The following is a 23,113-nucleotide window of genomic DNA, read 5'->3' on the forward strand; positions in this document are numbered from 1 at the left end:
TCCCAAAGTGAGATTGCATCACATCAGGTGCATCTAAATGCACCAGTGTAGATTGCCAGGTGAGTGCAGGATACATAAACAGCTCTTGTCCCTGCCTAGTAGATGCACCTCTGTCTCTGCAGAAATCCTCTTCCTATGTTCCAAGTTCAAATCTCATAAGAAATCAAGGATTGACTTATGTAATTCCCACTTACTTTAACTGAACACGAGCTTGATTAACTTTCTTTGACTGAATCACAAATGGGTTTACTTTGCTTTTGCTTAATTGGTTGACATATTGTTTATGTTTAATTAGCTGTAAATATTAGTACCAGTATACAAATAAGTCCCCTGTTTTTGGTACCCAGCAAAGAACCCCCAATGTTTTAAGGAAATTTGCCTGTCAACAATTATTAAGTCACTTTGCTGGTAAATATCAGTTTATAAAGGAAATAATGGCTTGTTTGACTCATGTTCTTTTACTTTTGGATATTTTGGCAGCTCCTTTTTGGTTCTCAAGCCTGTTCTGAAACATAAAGAACACTTTATGGTCAATGTCTCCTCCAGTGTCTCTCTTATTTCAGTCGTTCTTCCTCTCCCTATCCCCACTGTGCTTTTCAATTGCAAGGTTTTGCATCTGGTATTCTAATCATTGTGCCTAAATATCATTCTTTATTGAAGAAACCAGAAATCATCTGGTCTTCTATAACTGCTAATTAAATTACAGCTGCCTGTGGCTTGCATGACTAAGCTGCTGAGAAAAAAGATTTGCTTTTCAATTATCTGTTTAAATCCAGCTTAAAATCAGTACTTGCAGAGAGGCTTGAGGATGAAGAAATTATACCCTAAATTTTCTAAACCCCCAACCATATACATTTTCTTTGAAGTTGGATCGTGCTTTAGGAAAGTACCCAGAGGATAGCTGGAAAGTGCCATTGAATCCCGCAGGGTGCCAACAGCATGCATATATTAAAACCAGAAATTAATTGGGCATGCTTAATGAGCAGAAACTTGCATTCTTTAGTTTGATGTGGGGCCCTCCAGATGGGTAGAGTACACTTCCCATCAATACAAGCAATGTGGTCGGGGATACTGAGCATTGTATTCCAACACAATTGTACACTCTAACCTGGATGCTACCAGGTTAGAGAAAATTACTTTAGGCTTACTCAGATTTAATTTTGAACGGCATGAATTAGATGGAATTGTTTTACTGGCTTGTGAATTGTATTAACCATGGGAAGTCTAGACACTGTCAAGGTCAATTCTTAGCTCTCCTGTGTTTGCAACTCCCCTCTGCTCTTATGTGTGACAATTGCAGCTCTGAATCCTCAGCTGCCTTATCACAAAAAAGCTGAAAATGGTTTTGCACTTTATAAAACTTTAAAGTGTACCCACTCTTTACATAACTTTTCTTGCTCAGTTTCATTGTCAGGAAGGAGAGCTGTGCAAGAGTTAAGTGGTACCTGTCTGGTATCTGCTAGGACAGTGCTTCTCAACCTTCCTAATGCCGCAACCCCTTAATACAGTTCCTCATGTTGTAGCGATCCCCAACCATAAAATTATTTTTTTGCTACTTCATTACTGTAATTTTGCTATTGTTATGAATTGTAATAGAAATATCTGATATGCAGGATGTGTTTTCATTCACTGGACCAAATTTGGCACAAATATCTGATATGCCCAAATTTGAAAACTGGTGGGGTTGGGGGGATTGATTTTGTGATTTGGGGGTTGTAGTTGCTGGGATTTAACCTACAATCAAAGAGAATTCTGAACTCCACCAGTGATGGAATTGAACCAAACTTGGCACAAATACTCAATGTGCCCAAATTTGAACACCGGTGGAGTTTGGGAAAAATAGACCTTGACATGTGGGAGTTGGAGTTGCTGGGATTTATAGTTCACTTATAATCAAAGAGCATTGTGAACCCCACCAATGATAGAATTGGGCCAAATTTCCTACACAGAACTCCCATGACCAACATAAAATACTGGAGAGATTTGGAAGGAATTGATAGTGATTTAGGGGAGAGCATGCCTGCTCTCTTGTTCCCCCACCTGGAGTCTCAGGAAAAGCCCTCCCCTTGGCTGAGAGGCCAGCTATTCACAGCAGGACAAGGGCTTTTGGTGGGAGGATTTGCTGTCTGTTTCCAAAAAGGAAGAGAAGGGTAGACGGAGAGATCTTAAGCCTTCTCTGCCAAATGGATTCCTAAGACAATCAGAAATATGTGTTTTCTGATGGTCTTTGGTGACCCTTCTGAAACCCTCCTCATGACCCCGCCCAAGGGGTCCCAACCTCCAGGCTGAGAAATGCTGTGTAAGGGTTTGGATCCAAGACTCCCCATGGATACCAAAATCTGTGGGAGCCTAACTCCCATTATATACAGTAGTGTGGTAAAATGGTGTCCCTTCTATAAAATGGCAAAACCAAGCCTTGCTTTTTGAATGACATTGCCTCGAGACATTGCTTCCTTCACTGCAACCACTATAGGAAAGTGTGTGTGTGTGCCATCATGCATGTTTATATCCAGGCTGTAGTATCAGGAGGAGGCCACTATAAATGTAATGAACATTTTATTTCGATTGCTAATCTCCTTGATGGTTCACTTAGCTATCTACAAACTGTGGATGGCTTTATTACTCCAATTCATGCTGCTTTTCAATGCCAGTTAATCTGTTTTCAGCCATTTATGATTGAGTCTTTATCTTGCAAGACTATATAAATTGGTCCTACAAATTCTTGACAATTTTAAAGCTGGCATAAAGTCTTTCAATTCTCTACACTAAGCCTGCTATTACAATTTTAATAGCGATTTGCTTTCACAGACAGCTTTTCAGTTCTTCTTCATTGTTGTCTCCCTTTCCCCCATTGTCTGATCAATGCACACTGTTTTTGCTATGACTAGGCTGCCCTGAGTCCCCCTTGTGAAATAATAATAAATAGGTGGTTGTCAGTCTAATCACTAAGGTTTGTGCCACTCAGTTCGGTAATTCATGGCATTGTTCCTAGAGACCTTCTCCCACATCACAAAAATATCAGAAAAAAGAAAAACCCCAAAAGAACAAAACCAGTTACAAACCCCCCTCCCACCCAAAAATAAAACAAATCAGGAGCAACAAGCTTGTTCCCATGCAGAGAAAACAATGCTATTCGAATCATCATTGTAACTACAGCTCCAACTGGACTGCAAGCACATTAGAAGCTTCTAAAAGTACATTAGCATTGATTTTTAACCTTGTAGGTATACTAATATAGGACATGTTAACGGGGCTTACAAAACATATTTTGTGGTTATATCCAACTACAGTGATATTATAAAATAAAGAGGCAATAAATATTTGTGGAAACTGTACACACCATGTATAGACATGTATAGACCCTTCTGCAGGTGTCATGGACTCCCCTAGTGATGCTAACTGTAGCCTACATGAAATGTCTAGGTTTTTTGAAATTAGATTAAACTGTAATCTATCACCAGTACTGGCCCCGTTCTGCTTTCAGTAAAGGAGTCTTTTCTTCCTCATCTTACTTCTTTGTAAGCTTATTTTGGTGAAAGGCTACTTTAGGAGATGAGGGTAGGTTTTTTAATAGGTGGAACTCCATCCTGTTGTGTTTATGCACCACTCTCTGTCTTTTCAGCATCTGCCTTATTTGCCTAATGGTAGGGTTTGTCCTTTCAGCACTATGTGAATGACCCATTGATTCATAGAATCATAGAATCATAGAGTTGGAAAAGACCTCATGGGCCATCCAGTCCAACCCCCTGCCTAGAAGCAGGAATAGTGCATTCAAAGCACCTCTGACAGATGGCCATCCAGCCTCTGTTTAAAAGCTTCCAAAGAAGGAGCCTCCACCACACCCTTGTTCATTTTAGCCGCCCTCCTCTGGACACATTCCAGCTTGTCAATATCTCTCTTCAATTGTGGTGTCCAGATCGGTGTTTCTTGGTCTGTTTCTCAGTCTGGGGGTCAGGACCTCTGTGGAGTTGCGAGGGGGTATCAGAGGGTTCACAAAAGACCACCAGAAAACAAAATGTCAGGAGATAATGTTTCTGGAACATGGCCATACAGTCTGGAAAACTCACAACAACCCAGTGATTCTGGCCATGAAATCCCATACATTAAACTTCAGATGACCTACTAGGTGGACTCCCAACTTTAAAACGTTAAGGCCTTGCATTTTCCTCTTCAAGCTTTATTTTGCTACGTTTCATTCCCCTTTTTGTTTTGCTTTCTTATCCACTTTCTGCTGAGAGCCAGCATGGCTAAGATAGAAAACTCTAAAACACTAGGATATTGTCTCCAGGTGATTGCTAGCCCTGGTAGGCTATTTAAAAGCAGCTACGCTGTATTATTTTTATAAGAGTTGTTTGCATCCAGAACAGATTAAATCAGGGATGTTCTTTGTGTGGTTAAATACTCTGTGCGTGGGCCTCCATTCAGCTTTGACATTGCTGCAGTGAAGTACTAATATCAAGGTAAAAAACAAAAAACACAACACACCACTTTGACAATTTGAAAAAGATGAAGAGCCAAGAGAAGAAATCAAATGAAGTCTTTTTTTTCTGATTCAATTAGCATTCTTCTGCAGAAGTGCCATGTTGCTTGGCTTTGACTACTTTTCCACTAACTTAATTCTGTTAGTCATGGAAACTGGCATCCCTTGGATATCATACTTCATAGAATGATCATTCTGTCTTTGTCATCCATCTCCCACTGATTTCTGACTTTGTCACTAATGCTAGCGCTGTTGAAAAGGAAGGATTAGTCACAGGAACCCATCAGGAAAACAAGTGAAATGAAAGGTTGCTAGAACTTGTGTCAGTACCCAGCAGACATTGTTGGGTATTGGCCAGAGTCTTGGGCCACCAATGCCACATTAAGCCCCGTGTTACTAAATCTGGCCCTCAGACCTCTGTGAACATGAACCATCTATACTTCTTTTTTACTTTAGGTATTTTGTAAATAAATGGTACCACCAGTAACATTCCTCACATTGAGTGAGGAACATTTCTGAGTTGTTTTTGATTTGTTTTTATATGGGCCAGGCTTTAACACAGCTGGTAAATCATCAGTAATGATAAGATCTACCAACCGAAAGGTTGCCAGTTTAAGCCCCAGGTTGGCATGAGCTCCCAACTGTCAGCCCATCTTACTGTTGACCTAAGCAGTTGGAAAACAGTTTGAGCTGTAAGTAGAGAAATTACTGCTAAAACCGGGGGGGGGGGGGTATTTTATGACACCATAAAGAAAAAGATCAGAAAATGCCCGGTGACCAAAAGGAAGGAGGAAGTCCTGATGGCTCTTAATCATAGAGGATGGGGCAACAGCCCCTGCCCCCCGTGGCTGGATTAGAGCACAACCTCCAAGATGCCAAAAAAGCTGGATGTCGACACAACATACCTCCTTTCTGTTCTGTCTGTCTCTGTCCTATCTATCCAAAACGGCATTGAATGTTTGCCATGTATGTGTACTGTGATCTGCCCTGTGTTCCCTGAGGAGATAGGGTGAAATATAAATAAAGTGTCATTGTTGTTGTTATTGTTGTTATTACAGCCGGCATTGAATGTTTGCCACTGTGTATTTTGTTGCAAGCTGCCTTGAGTCCCCTTGGGGAGATAGGGCTGGCTATAAATAAAGTTTCTTTCTTTCTTTCTTTCATTCATTCATTCACAATCAAAGTTCCAAAGTGACATATTATAAATAAGAACTCAACCATCCAACATTTCTCAAATAAAAAGCTGGATGCACATGGCCAGGCAATATCAGAGTGTGGTCAAGAGGGTTATTAATAAAGATGTTGAACAGGACTGGGCCCAGGACAGAACCCTGCGGCACTCCGCTCGTCACTTCTTTCCAGGATGAAGAGGAAGCATTGGTGAGCACCCTCTGGGTTCGTCCATTTAACCAATTACTGATCCACCTAACCGTGGTTTTGCCTAACCCACATTGGACTAGTTTGTTTGCCAGAAGGTCATGAGGGACCTTGTCGAAGGCCTTACTGAAATCCAGGTAGGCTACATCCACAGCATTCTCCGCATCTACCCAGCTTGTAACTCTATTGAAAAAAGAGATCAGATTAGTCTGGCATGACTTGTTTTTGATAAATCCATGTTGACTATTAGCTATGACCGCATTTGTTTCTAAGTGTTTGCAGACCACTTCCTTAACAATCTTTTCCAGAATCTTGCCTGGTATCAACGTGAGGCTGACCGGGCGGTAATTGTTTGGGTCATCCTTTTTTCCCTTCTTGAAGATTGGAACCACATTGGCCCTCCTCCAATCTGCTGGAACCATTCATCTTATCCAAGTTCTAACTAGGTGTGTGACTGTTTACTTCCAAGATCAGACCAGCTCTATCACAGCTCTGATGAAGATGTCTCATCTTTCAAGTTTCTATTTGCACTTGGAAAGAATCCTCCATTTGTACCAATAGATGCAGCTGTTGTGATGCACACCACAAAAGATAGATGTTTATCAGGACCACCTTAGAAGAGGGGAATTAAATTTCCTTTTCTTACCTTTTATGGTCATGAGGCTGCTTGCCACAATCTTTATGACTGCTATGTTCATTACCAACCCTTCTATTGATACAATCGGTTTACCCATTAAGTTTCATTCTGAAACAACTCTCCTTAGTTTTAAACAAAATAGCAATCTAAGCTTGTGTGTGATCATTTTTGGGTGGATGCTCAAAAACCCAAGGTTAACTTTCTGTCAGTGTTATTGGGATTATGAATCTAATAAAACATAATCACACAATTTTGTAAGAAGTGCAGTGTCCTTTTTTTCTTTCTTTGTCATTGTGCCCTTATCTTTGCTTAGGCTTTCCAAGCTAGTATATTTACAGCAAATATCGCTGCACAGGTCGGAGTATGCCAAGCCATTTGTATTCCCTTTGTGACCAAGGTTGGTGGAGCATCTCATTTCAGACCTTGCTTTTGAAATGCTGAAGCATTTCTGCAGAATGGTAGTTGAGGAAACAAACCCAATCACAGCATGAGAGGTGAAAGGAAAGGTTTTATATTTTTCAATTTTGGATATTAAGTACAGTACATTGGAAATGTGTCCTTTTCTTCCCCCTTGACAACAGTTGTATTTGCAGCCAAGTAATTTCCCTGTCTCTTCTTTCAACATCAGTCTAAAGAAATATAATGTCCCTTACTGCAATCTGAAGTTTTATTTTGAGATTACCTTACACAATTTTAAATTGTTCATTTCCTGTAGTTGAACATAATTGGCAAGAGCAGAGGTACAAATACGTAACTGCCATTAACACATGAAACTGATTCGTGGGCAACCACTCATTGAAGAAAGGGCTAACTTTCTGCACAAGGGTATGTTTGCAGTATTGGGCCAAAATTGAGGCCTCATTTACACTGCTATATAATGCAGTTTCAAAATGTAACTCAACTGCATTGTACTGGATTTTATGAGTTTACACTGTCACATAATGCAATTAAATGCAGTTAAACTGTATTCTGAAACTGCATTATATGGCAGAATAGATGGAGCCTTGAAAATTAATGAGTTATAGTACATTGAAATAAGAGCAACCAGAATTCTCTGAGGGGTCTGAAACACACAATCTATGTGAAATGACAGGAAGAGCTGTCTTTGTTTGATTTATAAAATATATAAGACATAATTTACAATTGTTATGTGTCTTCAGAGAAACCCAGTTCTATGGTTTTCTTGGCAAGATTTATTCAGAGAAACTTGGCCTCTGTCTTTATCTAACAATGTGATTTGCCCAAGATGACCAGTGGTTGAGCAGGGATTTGAACCCTGATTTCCTGAAGGACTTGTCCGATATTCAAACCATGCTAACTCTATAGCAATGATTCTCAATCTGTGGGTCCCCAGATGTCTTGGCCTTCAACTCCCAGAAAACCTAACAGTTGGTATACTGGCTGGGATTTCTGTTAATTGTAGGCCAAAACACCTGGGGACCAGGCCCGAGTTTCGGGGGGGGGGGGGGGCTGAGTCTGAGTGAAAGAGGGTCTAGCCTAGCAAACCTTTTGTATCATTACCCCAATACCCCCATATATTGAGTATGGTGATCAGATCATGATATGAATAAACATAACAGTTTAAATAATGCACCAGTAAGGCCTTTTTGCGAACCACCATGAGAATTTCGGGGGGGGGGGGCTGAAGCCCCCCGAGCCCCCCCCCCCCCCCGGCTACATGCCTGCTGGGGACCCACAGGTTGAGAACCACTGCTCTATAGGAGATACAGCAGTTGTCTTCAAATGCGGTGTAGTAACTTTGTAAATGTGGGATTTTGGGTCTAGGACCCTGTGCAGATAGCAAAAAAGGCAGATGCTGGAGTTCCTATTTTTTAAAATGGTGTAGGGCCTCCAGGGACAAATTCTCAGCTCCCTCACCTCTTGGAAGCTTGCCATCTACCCACTTGTGCCATCACAAGGCAAAAGAAAGGCATGAGAAACAAGAGGCTGCAGAGAGATGTGAGGATCTCTGAAATGGCAGACAGCATGCATTCCCACCAAGCATTTTGGATTCATGACCTCCAGTCTGTCTGCTATGGTCTTCCGATGACCTCATGTCTATCTGCAGCCTCTTTAGCCTTTCTAAGGCCCCTTCTACACTGCCATATAGTCCGGATTGTCAAAGCAGATAATCCAAGTCAGAAATGACTTGAAAGTACCCAACAACATACTATGGTACTCGTGTTGTATAAGTATTGTGTATTATGTCATGTGCAGTACAGTAGTTTGACTCCACAATTGGTTGAGTCTGTAGATCCAGAGTTCATGAATATGGCAGATTCATTGTATGTGAAATGCTGGCATATTTTTAATTTCTGTATGAGTGCACACTTGCTTTCTATTACATGACTTTATTTATATGTTCCTTTTCCTTAAGTGGAACTAAAGCTGGTTTACAAAAGAAAAAGAAAAACAAAGGAAAATACATATTGTGAAAAACATCCAAAACATCGAAAATAGGATTTAACTGTTTATAGAATTAGAAGAATTAAAAACACCCATTACAAAGTAGTAGGGCACACCAAGGAAAGCCTCTGAAATAGTTAATTCCTGAAAGCCTGTTATGTCCTGCCAATGAACAACATTTTTTCTTGACCTGCTGGCTGGGGATTAGTACCTTTTATCCAGTATATCTGGAAGGCAGTAGGCTGGGAAACATTGGTCTCAACACTACTGATCCAGGTGGAGCAAGGAAGAAAGTTTCATGTGTTCATAATATTTTTTTTCAAATGTTAAGGCTACATGCTATTACTTTATTTGGGAGCAATCCTCACTTAAGTCAATAGGCTTACTTTTAAGAAAATTATCCAGGTGCGTAAAGTGCTTCCAATGGGTTATTACAGTAATAATTAACTCAGTACTCAAAATAAGTGTTGGAAAATGCTTCTGAGCTCTGTAGCACAATTAGCAGGGAGTGCTTCATTATGTTTTAATGAGGCCCCTCCAAAAAGCTGGTTTTTGACTCGTGATGCCCGAATACTTAAAACAATTTCAGAACACCACTTCAAAGTGTCAATAAGCTTGAGAACACAGTTAGCTAAGCTGAAAGAGAGTGTTTTTCCCCACCACTAAAGGCTTTTGCATCAGCAAGGTAACCTACTTTGGAAGAAATGTCAAATCATGAGTAGCAATTTAAGTCATGAAAAGAAATGCCAGCCCATCATTCAGACTTTTATTCTTTTAATGTGGTGGCAACCAAAAGCTTGAGCATTTACTGCACGTGTTCATTCTGAGTTTGAGATCAGTCGTCATTAAAAGCTTTGCCCTGGATAAACAAAGGCTTCTTTGCGTGACAATTGCTATTCAACTGAACATATGAAAGTGAGGCTGAAAGTGAGGCTGAAAGTGAGGTCATGCTGCATGACTCTGACCTTAATATTGCACATGTCAGTCCCTTCCCCAATGTTTACACATACATGAACACGAATTTGGGGGGGGGGGGGGGGGCTGCCAAGGCAGAAGCCAGCCAGATCCAAAAAAAGAGGATCCGAACACCTGGCAAGACAGAAAACGCCCAAAAAGATTTTTTTCCTAATTTTCCCATTAAATCTCACCAGGCTGAAGGAAAGCCACTGAGAAGTTTATTTCATTCCAGCTGGAACGGATGCCAAATGCTATCATTTGCCCAGGAGCCAACATAACTCAATGGGCAAAGAAACACAATATTTATAGGAAATGCAGAGCTGTCAAATCCACATTTCCCACAGCTGCCCCTTATGCTGGCTTCACGTTGATTGGTGGAAGGCATCATCTGTCTGAGAGGAGCAGCTGTGAGTGGCAGCACTCTGTCCAATCCGAGCGCTTGCCCCACTTTGGCTCCTCAGCCAATGGGAAGGGTGGAGGCAGGCCAGGCAGGAAACATTGAAGGGAATGGAAAGATGGTAGGATTAAGGTGACCAATGTTTGCTTAACGATTCAGCAATAGTTTAGCTCTCAAGCCAGAATCTGATTTATTGTTTTAATCTTTCGAATCATCATCTCTATCTAACCCCCAGATCCTTTGTTTCATAGTCCTGGGATATGGGGTTCATGTATGAAGCTGAAGTTGGTTTTGGCCAGTCAGGATATGACATAATGGAGAAGCTGTGGTAAGATAGAAAGATACCCTTTGTGTTGAGTGATTTAAATGTCCATAGATCCTATCATCCCAGATGGCCAAGGAGCCCCAAGTGGCGCAGTGGGTTAAAGCACTGTGCCGGCAGGACTGAAGACCGACAGGTCGCAGGTTTGAATCCGGGGAGAGGTGGATGAGCTCCCTCTATTAGCTCCAGCTCCTCATGCGGGGACATGAGAGAAGCCTTCCACAAGGATGATAAAACATCAAAAATCATCCAGGCATCCCCTGGGCAATGTCCTTGCAGACGGCCAATTCTCTTACAACAGGACCAGTTGCTCCTGACACGACCAAAAAAATCCCAGATGGCTTTGCCCTCTGGGGTGTGGTCTGATAAGAGCCATTTACTTATTGTCCATGCAAATAGTCTTGATGCAGTCATTTGCTAGGGGATTATCAACTCAGGAAACATGGAGGGGCTTCCAGAATCATGAGTTTCTGGTTTTATGAAAACAGTGGCTTTTCCTTTCATGTTTCATATGGACACATATATACAAGGGATGGGAATGGGGCAAGGGAACATACAATGAATTCATAAGGAGAGGGGAAATCATGCAGGGCCTCAGGGGAAATCATGCCAGTCCTTCCCAAAGACCATTGAAGTTCATGTAAGTTTGGAAAAGTTGACAAAAAGAGTCCATAAGAGTTCACAGTTCGTAGGGGTTTGACAAAGAGCCCATGGAAGTTCCTAAAGGTTCTAAAAGTCCTCAAAAGTTAATAAAAGTTCCCAAATGTGTATAGAAGTTGGAAAAAGTTCATAAGAGTCCTTGGAAAGTTCATGAAAGTCCACAAGAGCTCCCAAAAGTTCGTGGGGAGCGCATAGAAGCTAGTGGGAGCACTGAGGAGCCATGGAAGAAGCCTTAGGTTCCCACATGGGTGAGAGATAGGGGATTATGGGATCATTCCAGCCTGGTGTCCTTGGCAAAACTATGAATTCCCTGATTTTGAACTATCCTTCACAGAGTCATGGGGTGGGGGGTGTCACCTCCGATCACATGCATCTATTTGACCCAGAACCCAGGTTGCACTGTGTTCTTTGCAATAGCATAGCTTTCTTTCTACAGATTTTCTCTCTGTATGTGCAGATATCAGAAGAAAGGACTGTGTGATGTCCACAAATAAGTGGTAGAGCTTCTAATATGTCTGTGGACATGTTTACAGCAAAAACAATACCTTCATAACATTAAATATCTGAAGGAACTGAGGCTCCATATATATACTGCCATATATAGTGCAGTTTGAAACTGAGGTAAGCAGAGAGGTAGACCATCAAAACTTTTGCATGCTACTCTTCACTTTTTGCTGCTTAACTCCACTAGAGCATAACCACTGAATTACTGGGATTTATACAAATGTTGACCATTTAAAAATTGATACAGTGCTTCACCTGGAATACTGTGGCTAGTTCCAGGCACCATGATTCAAGAAGAATACTGAGAAGCTGGAACATGTCCAGAAAAAGTCAACCCAAATGGAAAAAAGGTCTGGAAGCCAGAGCCCTATGAGGAATGACATAGGTCCCTTCTACACTACCATATAAAATCCAGATTATCTGCTTTAAACCAGATTATTTACAACATTTATATGCCACCCTTCTCACCCTGACGGGGACACACAGCAGCTTTCTCTCTCTCTCTCTCTCTCTCTCTCTCTCTCTCTATATATATATATATATATATACACACACACACACACACTATATTATTAGCATAGTACAGTATCAGTATTATATATTGCTATGTTGTACTATACCACGATTTTGTAATATTATTAGTATTAAATATACGATTATAATATTGTATTATTGTTAGTATTATATTGTATTACATTATAATATTATAAATATTAGATGCATATACAATATATCATATGGCAGTGTAGACTCATATAATCCAGTTCAAATCAGATAATCTGGATTCTATGGCAGTGTAGATCCAGCCTAGAATATGGAGCAATGGATTCGAACTACAGGAAAAGATTCAATCCAAACATTAAGAAGAACTTCATGATATTAAGAGCTTTTTGACAATGGGATGCACTGCCTTGGGGTGTGATGCAGTCTCCTTTGGTAGAGAACAGATGGCCATCTGTCAGGAATGTTTTGATTGTGTATTCTTGCATGGTGAAATGGAGTTGGTGGTCTCTTCCAGTTCTATCATTCTTTGTGTATGAAACAGAAGAGAAGGAAGAATTGAAGGGGAAATCTGAAAGCCTCAAGTGGACAGTGTTTTTCTGGACAGACAAAGGTTACTGTACTTAAAAACATTTGTCCAAATGCTGTTGTGCATTTGAATTATATCATGGTGATCAATGGAAATCAAAAATCTCTTAGGCTTACACCAACACTCCAAAAGTGGTGGTTCATCAGCTGTCAATCCCTAGAGAGTTTCCAAGAAAGACAGAAATAATTGCAGCCAGTGGGCAGAAATATGGTACTAGTCTTTCAGGCACTCTGTGAGAACATGTCCGATATAGTTTAGAAAGCACTGAAACACACAATGCTCCCTCCTGAAGAATTAAATAAAGCATGCCATCAAGTTAGGTCCCATGTAAATGCTAATCTGTAGCATTAATTAACAGCAACCCACACAGCAGCAGTCAAGTGCAGCAAAAACATATACAAGATTTGTAGGTCCCCTGCAGCTTTGTCTTGTGATAATTAGAATTTTGTAGAAAGGGAAATGATATTTCAGGAAGGCAGTAAAATTGCTTTGGGTTGGGATTGTGGAAGAAAGGCCCTGTTGTACTTGTCTTGTTTTGTAAAATTGTATTGTAATCACTATGCAGAATTGCTGCTGTCCTTTCTGACATCTCTTGCCAGCCTCTCCATATTATTGCTCTTTCAGCCCTGCAGGGATAGAACCTTTAAAATAACACATGGTGCAAAATGCAGTGAGAAGGCAGGGATGTTATTAAAGAGCATGTGTGATTTTTAAAAGTGTCCTCCACAGCTGGGTAATTGCAAGTTTTGGGGTAGGGAGAGAGTGGTGGCATTCCCTCAGTAATACTATTTTAAAAGGCAACTTAATCATTGTGTTTCTGGGAAATAAAATCATACACATTCCGTTATGGAATTGAGGCAGTATCAAATTTTCCACCTAAGGACAAGTCCCTTTCTTAGAGACCTGCTTGTGTGTATGCGTGTGCCCCTAAGTTGCCTTATTACATATTGGGCCAGCAAGAATTTTATAAGCTTTTTTATGGCAAGGAATCCTTAGAAAGGTTTTGCCAATTCATTCCTCTGTCATATAGCCTATGTCACCAGGTCATTGATGGTGGACTCTCGTCCAAGTACTAATCAGAGATGATGCTGCTAACTTCCAAGGTCAGACAGCACCTGTGTAATACCAAATGATAATTGCAAATAGATATACAAAGTTGTTTTGCTCTGTAAGGGGTGGCTGGCTTGAAAAGTGATGTTCTAGACCAGTGTTTCTCAACCTGGGGGTCAGGCCCCTGGGGGAGGAGTCACGAGGGGGTTTCAGAGGCATCACCAAAGACTATCAGAAAAGATATATTTCAGATGGTCTTAGGAACCCTTTTGGCAGAGAAGGCTGAAGATCTCTCTGTCTGTCCTTCTCTTCCTTTTTGGAAACACAGGGGGAATCCTCCCACCAAAAGTCCTCATTCACTGTGATTGGCCAGCCTCTCAGCCAAGGGCAGGGCTATTTCTGAGACTCCAAGTGTGGAGGGGAGACCAAGCGTGCTCGGTCCATGGCAGTGTGGTGCACATGTGCAGGCAAGGGAAAGTGTGCGAGGTTGAAGGGAGGCTCGTGTCAGTGAGTCCCTCCAAGGCATGGGGATTTTGTGTGGGAAGTTTGGCTCAATTCTATTGTTGGTGGGGTTCAGAATTCTCTTTGATTGTAGGTGAACTATAAATCCAAGCAAGTACAACTCCCAAATGTCAAGGTCTATTCTCCCCAAATTCCACCAGTGTTAACATTTCAGCATATTGAGTATTCATGACAAGTTTGGTCCAGGTCCATCATTGTTTGAGTCCACAGTGCTCTCTGGATGTAGGTGAACTACAATGCCAAAACTCAAGGTCAATGCTCACCACCCCACCCTCCTCTGTCTCTCCTCTCCTCCTTGCAGATTTATTTAAGTGCAACTTTTGAACTTCATTTGCAGTGACCGAACTAAACTGAGGACAAAGAGAAACGTGGCAGTAAGAAAGAAACCAGGACATTTTAAAGCGGCTACAAGATGGCATGATAGAGAATTAATAGAGACCATGCATGAAAACGAGGAAATTTGGAGGGTTTCTTGTCTTCTTTCCATTTGTTTATATCAAGGTGAACAGCTCTTAAAGTAAACCATGTCCCATTAGAACAGTGTTTACCAAACTCTGGTCTTCCATGTATTATGGATTTCAGGTGTCAGAATTCTTGATTATTAATGAATCAGGCCTGTAGCCAGGATTTTGATTCGGCGGCGGGGGGGGGGGGGGGGGGGGGGCTGAGTCTGAGTGAAAGAGAGTCTACTCTTGCAACCCCTTTGTATCGTTACCCCAATACCCTCATGCATATGAGATATATTGAGCATGGTGATCAGATCATGATATGAATAAACATAACAGTTTAAATAATGTACCAGTAAGGCCTTTTTGCAGACCACCATGAGAATTTCAGGGGGGGGGGGGTTGAAGCCCCCTAAGCCCCCCCCCCCCCCCCCCCCCCCGGCTACATGCTTGCATAGAATGATGTTGAAAAAGTTAGATATTCTGAGAGAGGTGTTCTCTCATGTTTAAAAAAGTATTTTAATTCATGTTTCCCCCCCCCTTTCACAGGGGAGTGCCATACCCTTAAAGATAACTAATTCAAATGGAGGATACTCTCAAGTAGAGAGCTGTCTTCTACACATTTGAATACATGCCACTCTATATATTTATCCTTGCTCTTAAAGATTTGCAACAACTATCCCTCCTACCTTCTGTTGCACGCATACATTTTGAAAGTCAGTTATAGAGCCTGAGGCATAAAACTCTGGTCATAAATCTGTTGCTATTGAACTGCAGACCAGTAAAGCTATGACTAGTTAAGACTCCAACCATATGAAGGTTTCCCAGGGCCTCTTGCACAAATAAAATCAATGTGTTAATAATGTATTGCCTTACTTGTTTTTCTTTGCAAAGAAGAGGCATAATGTTCCAAGACAGAACAAATTCCACAAAAGTTGATGGGAATGTTGCCCAACTGGCAAGGTAGAAAAGGGTTTGAGGGGAGTAGGCTTGAGCTCCTTGCACAAATCAAGAGCAAATTGAAAACTGACATTGTGGAGATTGAGCTGAATCATTTCCGAGCCCTTTTTCATAATAAACAGGAGTAATAATAATTGTGCTAATTAGGAAGATCTACCCACCAGCTCTGTATCTGTGCCTTTTGCAAGGTCCAAATGGATGTTTGTCACTAAGTATTATTGCCAATGTTCTTCAAAGCATTTTGTGTCAAAAATGATTCCATGCTAAGCCTAAGGAGTTGAGATTTACAGATGAGAGATTCCTTTGAGTGTGTGTGCTTAAAGGTTGGATATCACAGCTATATTTTTGTGTGAATCTAGTTTGGGAATGGCTTAAAAAAATTAATATGTCAGCTATTTACAAAGGGGAGAGACAAAAGTATATGTGAGAACAAGCATGGGCATTTTCAGGGCAGTGGCATCACAAGGGTTGGTGTCACCCAGAGTGGTGACTCATAGTGTCACCCCCCAGAACAGTGTTTCTCAATCTGGGAGTTGGGAACCCCGAGGAGGGAGGCTGTGAGGGGGGTCAACAAAGACCATAAGAAAACATATATTTCTGTTGGTCTTAGGAACCCCTTTGGCAGATAAGGTTGAAAATCTTTCTGCCTGTACTTCCCTTCCTTTTTGGAAACAGACAGTGAATTATCCTACTCAAAGCCCTCCTCCGCTCTAATTGGCTGGCCTCTCAGCCAAGGGGAGGGTTGTTTCTGAGGCTTCAAGCAGGGAGGGGAGAACAGGTGTGCTTGGCATGTGGCAGCATGGTGCGCATGTGTGGGCTAGCGAGTGTGTGCAAGGCTGGAGGGAGGCTTACGCCAAGGTGGGGGGGGGGTGTTATGTGTGAAAATTTTGCTCCAATTCTATCATTGGTGGGGGTCAGAATGCTCTTTCATTGCAGGTAAACTATACATTCCAGTAACTACAATGCCCAAATGTCAAGATTTATTTCCCCTAAACTCCACCAGTATTCATATTTGGGCATATTGAGTGTTTGTGCCAAATTCGATCCAGATCCATCATTGTTTGAGTCCATGGTGCTCTCTGGATATAGGTGAACTACAACTCCAAAACTCAAGCTCAATGCCCACTAAACCCTTCCAATATTTTCTGTTGGTCATGGGAGTTCTATGTGCGAAGTTTGGTTCAATTCCATTGTTCGTGGAGTTGAGAATAATCTCTGATTGTAGGTTAATTATAAATCCCAGCAACTACAACTCCCAAATAACAAAATCAGTACCCCCACCCCACCAGTATTCAAATTGTGGTGTATCAGATATTTGTGCCAAAGTTTTTTCAGTGAAATGAAATACATCCTGCGTATCAGATATTTACATTACAATTCATAATAGTAGCAAAATTAGTTATGAAGTAGCAACAAAAGTAATTTTATGATTGGGGGTCCCCACAACATAGGGAACTGTATTAAGGGGTCATGGTATTTGGAAGGTTGAGAAACACTGCCCTAGAACCTCCTCCTGTAACAGACAATGTTGTAGTTAAAATACCTTCCAAACTGATAAAACCAGTTGAAGACAATAATATATGCTTATAGCACAAGCAGATGAAAACATGCAATGTGGTAATAATACAGCTCTGGTCAGTGTGAATACACATTAGGAGGATCAATTAGCATAGCCTTTTAGCTTTGTAGGTATATTGATGAAGATATGTAAGCTGGGCTTAGAAAGAATTTGTTTGTTATACCTAACAATAGGGATATTTTTAAAATAAAATAATAGGGATATTTTTATAAATAAAATAATAGATTTCTGCAAAAGGACTGCTCAAAATTTTCACTTTGATGTCACCTTCTCTGATGGCATCACTTGGTACAGTTCACACCCCATGCACCCCCTAATGAAGGCACTGCTTCAGGGGAAGGCAAATAGTATTTGTCCTTCTCCAGATTAACCACAATCCCTTTATTCCCAATTCTCATTTTTAGAAAAGCAAATCTCTAACACTGATAAAAGCTGAGGAAAGAAACAAAAAATACAGTGATTATTCTGTCTCTATTTTCAAAAGATGTTCATCTGCCCTGACTTTTAGTGCTCTTAGACAGTGACTGAAATTATATCGATGATGGATAGGTACAGTATCTGGAGAAGGAACTTTGCCTATTTGAGAGCTGTGTCCCTGGTGGAAAGTGATTGCTGATTACTTTGTGTTTCATTGTTTTGCTAAGGTTATATTGGTCTTATCTTGCACCTTGCCTTGTTATCTTTTATGAGGAAATGAGGTCTATAAATACAATAATGAAAGACAAGAAATTAAACAAGGAACCATTAAGAGTCCAGGATTGTATTCTTGCACAATAGTATGTCTACCTGAAAACAAAAGGTAGCACTAGACGTTGTTGTTACTTTAGATCTTAAAACCAAAACCAAACCTCCTCACATACTTGCCCTTTCTTGCTATGAAGATTAAAAATAAACTTTTACAAAAATATTTAAAATATTCTTTCTTTTTAGATACTGTCTGCCATTATTATACCCATATTTTAAAACACACGCTTTGGACGAGATACTATTGCTTATTCCAGCCCTAAAGTAGCCCACTGTTGTTATAATCATGTTGCTGAGAAGAGTGAATCGTTTTAGTAAAGTATGAGAACACTGCAGTGTAACCCAATATTGTTATCCAGTTTCCTGGCACAAGGACACATTGTAAGTGTCTCTTTCTGGATGTATATGTGTGTGAACTTGATTGTTCTAGATGTATAGGTAACTGAGACAGATGGCTATAGTGCATGTGTATTAGGGTTGTACATGGATTCCGTTTGGTCGGTTCCCTTTGGCCAGTCTGGCTTGTGTGGCTGGCTGTAATGGTAAGGGCTCAGCTGCCTTGTTTTTCTGGCCAAAATGGTCCACATGGCTGCTGGGCGCGGCTTCTTCCCTTCTATTTGAGAGTATGCAGCACATGCTTCTTTAACTCCATTCCTCAAACCCAGGCTCCCTTGAAAGGAAGAAAGGAAAAGGTCCCAGGAATGGAAAGCCACCTTGAGTCACCTTTAGGTTCAAGAAAGGCAGGGTAGAAATACAATGAATGAATGAATGAATGAATGAATGAATGAATGAATGAATAAAGGGGAGCCTTGAAAGTTCCCCGTTGTTGTCAATTGGCTGGATCTTCCCGATCTTTCAACTGCCTAGCCGAAAACAGATTTTTCTGTTAGCCGATTTTCAGGAGGCTCCCAAAAACGGATCTGGATACCTGACAAAATTTGGATACCAAAAACGAATCGCCTTCCAGGCGAGTTGCACAAGCCTAATGTGTACATGTATACAGCTTGAATTGATGTTGTATGTTAAAATAAATTTCTCTTGTACACTACAAGCTCAGGTAGAGCATCTTTTCGTTATCTTGCTTATGTATTTATGTATTAGTTGCTTGCTGGGTTTATTGACTGATTGAATTTATATCCTGTATTTCTGCCATGATGAAAATCATGGCAACCTAGCACTGACCTTTGAATTGTGACAATGTGCAATGTGTTCCTTAGAAGTACAGTATTTCCTTATGTATTATACTCCTTGCAAGTTATAAATCCTGGAAAATTGTGTTATAAATCATATAGGGAATTTATCAAGATTTTTTTTGAAAAAGTTTTTCTGCTCAAAAAAAAAGTGACTCTTGCCATCTGCAGGGTAATAATGGCCTCAAAGAAAAGGAGTTCGCCTGGTTTCCTCAATTTCAGTATTTTGTGTTTGTTGTATTTGGGACACATGCAAAGTGTGAAGAGCCTCAAGGACATGGACCTCCTAAACTCAATTGCTTCCATCTTATCTGTCAGATTAAGGACTGGGATGAAGGAGGTGGTAACAAGAGTTCCCATTTGCTGAAGGCCCGGAACCCATGTCTTTCTAATACAGTGATACCTGGTGTCATTCTCCCCCTTGAAAGCTTGTCTTCTTTGGAAGATGGGAGTTGCAAAATCATACTCCTGTTTGACCTTGCCTACCTCCAATGACTGTTAGGAAGTTAAAAGTGCAAGGAGGAGGGCCATGTACATACTTTGAGTTCACTGAAAAAAGATGCACAAAAATGTAACCAAGTACTAATACATCCATTCTTTTCTTCACTTTATTGATAGAGTTTAAAATCTGAAATAAGAGATTTTAGAATGAAAACAAAGTACATGTAGGGGAGGAAAAGCCCAGCAAACTGGAAACCTCCTGTAACGAGTTAGGAGAGAGGAGGGACGATTTATTATTTATTACTCTTAATGGTGCCACCAATGTGTGATGTGAGGTATTATTGGGAGATATGGCACACTGGACGCAGAATTAATGGAGGTGAGGCAGTCTTCAAACAAAAGTTAACAAGTTTATTGAGCACAAAGCGTGTGGTTGCAAGTTGTAACTTTTCTTATGGAACTCAGAATAATGCTTGGTTAGTTGAATGTTACACTTTTTCAGGTTATACAGTATCTTCCTGAGGTGAAGCACTTATTACAGAACAAAGTTCCAATACAGGGATGTCTCCCTTATCTGATCCTCCCTTGATCAGATACTTAATAAGCTTATTCTTTAGCCTTTCTTTAGACTAACGGAATACTGGTTATGTTTCCCTTATCAGACTCTCTGGCTAAGAAACTTCCAGTAGCTTAATCTGGCTTTCCAAAGCCTTCACAATTCACTCTTTTACAGCTATAACCTCCTAATCTTTCCTCTACCAATTCCTCACCCTCCAATCTTAACTCCTGACTGCTCACTCCTCTAACCCTAAACCCTAACTCTGACTGAACTTAAACTGTCGTTTTTCAAACTCTCCCCTCTAAGCTCCTCCCACTTCTCTACAGCATCGTCTCCATGGTAACGCACTCCTCTCAGCTAGGCCGCTCCAGTATTAGTGCAACCAATTCAAACACAAATACAGTTAAAATCATACAATCTATAATCAACTTCTTTACACCTCCGTCTTAACTCCGAAAAGCATCTGCCACTTACATAGTCCGAAATATGAGTGATCCTTTAAGAGAGGAAACAGAAACAAGTGTCACAAAATAGAAACAAATAACCAAAATTTCTTATGTTTTCAAAATAAGGCCAATTTTGGTTTATTTCTTTTTTAAAAGGCACCTCCATTTCTTACATTCACATTAAACTTTGGGAGAAATGCATGGGGGGGGGGGGGCAAGTCACCACAGTCAAATGGGTAAACACAGTTTTGTAATTTAAAGAAAGCAATGCATAAGGGATGCAAGCCATCTTGAAGCCTGACACTGCAAAATGAGAAACTGGTTGTTGTTATTTTTCATTTATTTTCCCACTATGAATGCTGCCTGCCATCTTGACCCTTGTGTGCAGCAGTTACATTACCACCTCCCTCTTGCAGTATTGTTCCACCACTAACTTCTTTTTCTCCCCCTCCCTTTTCTCTTTTTCTAAAAGAATCAATCTTATTCTAGACAGCACAAGCCCACTTCTTAGATGTACCCTTTCAAAGCAAAACACAAGAAAAGAAAAGAAAATGGAAAGGGGGGAGTATACTTTCAAAGTGAAAAGGAGAATGGGCCAGTGTGCCCTTTCAATACAAACAAAAGCAAAAGCAAAATGAGAATGTTTTAACTTCAACATATAGGTTGAAGTAGTATTTTTGTCACAAAGCTAGCACTGTGATATCAGAGAAGAAACTGTGTCATGATGTTGTCTTACACTTAAGGCCACTTCAGGGCCTTGCTGTTGGTGGCTTTAGAGTTTAATCTGAAGCTTAGAGGGGCAATCTAATGTTCAGCACCTCGGATAGAATTATGGTGTCATAGAACCAGGAGAGACCACAAGGTCCATCCAATCCTATTCTATTCTGCCATGTAGCAATATACAAGCAAAGCACTCCTGACAGATGACAAACCAGCCTCTATTTAAACACTTGGAAGAAGGAGGCTTCCGCACACTCTAAGGCAGTGATTCTCAACCTGTGGGCCCTCAGATATTTTTGCCTTCAACTTCCAGAAATCCTCACAGCTGGTAAACTGGCTGAGATTTCTGGGAGTTGTAGGCAAAAATACCTGGGGACCCACAGGTTGAGAACCACGACTCTAGGGTATCATATTCCACTATCAAATAGCTCTTACCATCAGAAAGTTTTTCCTAACATTTAAGTGGATTCTCTTTTCCTGTATTTCCATTGCTCCGTGTCCTAGTTTTTAGGAGCAGCAGAAAAAAAAAAAAACCTTTTCCCCTTCTCAGTAAGACAACCTGTCAAATCTTTAAGCATGACTATCATGTCACCTCTTAACCTTCTCTTCTCCAACAAACATACCCAATTCCCTGAGCTATTTCTCATAGGGCATGGTTTCCAGACCTTTAGCCATTTGGGTTGCCCTTTTCTGAACATGTTCCAGTTTGTCAATATCCTTCTTAAATTGTGGTGCCCAGAACTGGAAAAAAGTATTCCAAGTGAGGTCTGACCTAAGCAGAATAGAGCAGAATTTCTTCCCTTGTTGACACTATACATTTATTGATGCAGATAGCATCACATTGACTTTTTAAGCTATGGCATCACACTGTTGACTCATGTTCAGCCCTTTGCAGGCTGAAATTTGGGTTGGATTCACCACATTCTCCTAATCTGATCTCAAGTCTCTAACAGCTGTTACTGCCTCAAAATCAGATTAGTGGAAGGTGTGTTTATTCTCTGCAATAAGTCGTCATCGTGTCAGAAAAAGCACGAGTCTTCATATTTTTGCTCATAAAGTCCTCCAAGTGTTCTATAATTTTATTTTTCACCTCACTGTCTATATAACTTCTTGTTCTCTGTGTACAAGTTAATAAAGTAATACTATTTCCAAACTACCCACATGTAATTGTAAAATTACATTGTCAATGTCTAAAGAAATAATTACAGTAATTCCTCTGTATTTGTTGAGGTTCAGTCTGAGTTTGAACTTGAACCTGATTCTCTGTTTGTTCCTCCTGATGCTAATGAAAGTATAGTTACTGATGCTAGTGGAAATGTACCTTTTGATGCCAATGCTCCTGAAATTAGTGAGGAAGAAACTGCTGTAGGTTTGGAAAATGCCAATGTTCCTGAAATTAGTGAGGAAGGAACTTCTGTAGATTTGGAAAATGAAAGTACCAGTGTTCATGAGAATGTTTCAGAGGGAGACCTTGAACTTTCCCTCCCTTCTGCACCTGTTAACTGTAATGACAAAAGAAGGGGCCAAATTTGGGAAGACAGAAGTAAATCACTCAGTTTGCGTCGATCCTCCCGAATTCAAGAATTAAAAACATTGGCTTCAAAACAGAAGGCCGGTTCACAGAAC

Source organism: Anolis sagrei, chromosome 4 (assembly GCF_037176765.1).
Source record: "Anolis sagrei isolate rAnoSag1 chromosome 4, rAnoSag1.mat, whole genome shotgun sequence".
Taxonomy (NCBI): domain Eukaryota; kingdom Metazoa; phylum Chordata; class Lepidosauria; order Squamata; family Dactyloidae; genus Anolis; species Anolis sagrei.